Source organism: Tupaia chinensis, unplaced genomic scaffold (assembly GCF_000334495.1).
Source record: "Tupaia chinensis unplaced genomic scaffold, TupChi_1.0 Scaffold000047_1, whole genome shotgun sequence".
Lineage (NCBI taxonomy): Eukaryota > Metazoa > Chordata > Mammalia > Scandentia > Tupaiidae > Tupaia > Tupaia belangeri.
The window spans coordinates 493,325-496,057 of NW_006159505.1; the positions used below are offsets into that span (position 1 = coordinate 493,325).

The 2,733-nt window shown below is 38.8% G+C and overlaps 1 pseudogene; it reads left to right on the top strand.

Moving 5' to 3' along the window:
* The first annotated feature begins 1,144 nt into the window (after positions 1-1,144).
* On the top strand, positions 1,145-2,714 carry LOC102477931 (THUMP domain-containing protein 3-like; annotated as a pseudogene).
* Positions 2,715-2,733: the final 19 nt, after the last annotated feature.

The window sequence follows — 2,733 nt, forward strand, 5'->3', positions numbered from 1 at the left end:
GTGCGCTCACCAGACAGACAGAGAGAGACATAGAGACAGAAAGCGAGAAATCACCCCCCAGGGGGGATGGTCACGCCATAATCCCTTCTCCTCCATTCTCCTCTCGGGATCTTGGGCACGCACACACACACACCTCGCGTGAGTTCTAAGCCACTAGGTCCGGGACGCAAACCGCGGTCAACTACGTGGGAGTCCAGCAACATAGTCATTACGCTAACTGCTGGTTCCCGTACAATGTTGACAGTACCAGAATAAAATGTCGAACAAAATCAGGATCATGAAAAATGTATTTATATTGTTAAGTCTATAGAACAAATATTTTGATTGTATAATTGGATGAAATATTTTCACTGATAATCCACACTTTTCTCTCTCCTATTTATGGATTTTTATTTTGTTCAGATCATACAATACATAATCATGTTCTTTTTGTCTGATTTTATAACATAGGAATTTTCCATGATAATAAATATATTTTGTAAACCATACAGCTTCTTCATAATTTTTTTCACATTAGGAAACTCTGTTGTTTTTTCATAAAAAAGAAATCGTATTATGTGTATTTAAGGTATACAACATGATGTTATAAGACACATATAGGTAGTAAAACAGTTACTGTGGTGAAGCAAAGTAATATATACATCCTCCCACAGTTACTTTCTTGTTGTTTTTGTGGCAAGAGCAGCTGAAATCTACTTATAAACAAGAAAACTAAATATAGTACAATTTTATTACCGTGTAATATCTCTAATATAGCTGCATTTGTCTCCAATCTAGTACAATGCCACACATATGGTTAGTACTCTATAAATATTTCTTATAAAAAGAGACTAAATATTTGCATTGGTTTTTGTGGCTGAATAGTATTCCATGGAATACATGAGTCACATTTTTTTAATATACTCCTATGTTTTTGGGTATTTGGGTTGACTTCATGTCCTAACAGTTGTAAATAATGCTGCAATAAACATAGATGTGCAAGTGTTTTTCCAACTGAAGGTTTTCCTGTCCTCTGAGTAGATACCTAAGTGTGGAATTACCCAAGCATGCTGCACTCACAGAGTGCTAGAGCCAGAAGGGTCTGCTCTGGTGATCCGTGACCAGTGACCAGGACTGTGTTGGGAATCTTAGAAGTACTGCCAACATGTCAGATATGGAAGCAACTAACCAACTTCTGGATGTGAACCTTCATGAGAATCAGAAGTCTGTACAAGTGACAGAAAGTGGCCTCAACAGTGAATGCGAGCATCTTCAAGTTGCTATCGGGGCCACTGTACCTACTGGCTTTGAGCAGACAGCTGCAGATGAAGTGAGAGGAAAATCGGGGTCATCACATAAAATCAGCAAAGACTAGGGCAAGATATATTTTGAGTTTCAGTGGAAAGTCTGGCTCAGGTTCATTGTCTGAGATCAGTTGATAACTTATTTGTGGTTGTTCAGGAGTTTAAAGATTACCAATTCAAAAAAATAAAGGAAAAAGTTTTAAAGGATTTCGAAGACTTGGCTAGAAAACTCCTATGGTCAGACCCTCTAAAAGTATGGAAAATTAATACCAGTTTCAAGAAAAAAAAAAAAGCACAAGATAAATTGGAATTCAAGGAAAGGAAAAACTGAACATGGGCAAGGAGACAAACTAGATGAGAGGGATGTTAAAAAAGAATTTACTAACAATGCTTTAGATTCACATATTTTGGACTACTATGAAAACCCAGCCATCAAAAAATAGGTGTCAACATTAGTAGGTGATGACTTGGCATCTTGCAAAGATGAGGCTGATGACAACACAAAAGAAGAAACAGAGCCTCAAGTGTTAAAATTTAGAGTCACATGCAATGGGGCATGAGAGAAACACTGTTTTACCTCATATGAGGTTGCAAGAGATTTTGGGGGTGCTGTTCAAGATGACTTTAAGTGGAAGATTAGTATGACCAATTTGATGTAGAGGTTCTCTTAAATATCCATGATAATGAAGTCATTGTGGATATTGCTTTGACTGAAGGGAGTCTCCACCGAAGAAATATCACTCATTTTGGACCCACAACCTTCGCATCAATTCTTGCCTATGGGATGTTCAGACGCTACTCCTCAACCTACTGATATAATCGTTGATCCAATGTGTGGAATGGGTCAATACCAATAGAGGGTGCTACACAATGGTCTGTTACCATATTGGTGGTGATGATAATCCATTGGCTGTGAATTAAGCACCAAATAGCATTTCATCTTTATTGACTAAGAGTCAGTTTTAAAAAGGCAAACCCTCCTGGGGCTTGCCCATAGACACTGTTCACTAGCTCATCTTTATTGACGAAGAGTCAATTGTAAAAAGGCAAACCCTCCTGGGGCTTGCCCATAGACACTGTTCACTAGGATATCTGCAATCTACCATTGAGAAATGGCTCTGTGGATATTATTATAATAAATATGCCATTTGGAAAAAGGCTGGGCTCCAAAAGGAGAAACCAGAACCTTTATCCAGCTTGCCTACGAGAGATGAGCTGTGTCTGTAGACCTGGAATAGGTCAAGCTGTCCTACTTACTCAAGACAAGAAATGCTTTACCAAGGCATTATCTGAAATAGGACATGTATGGCGAAAGGTGCATACAGTCTGGGTGAACGTAGGGGGTCTTCATGGGAAGTTTATCTTCTGGAACACACACCTCAAGCTTTTGCTTGTCCTTCAGAAGATGGAGGAAGAGGAACTCCTTGGTAATGGAGAGAGTGCAGATGAA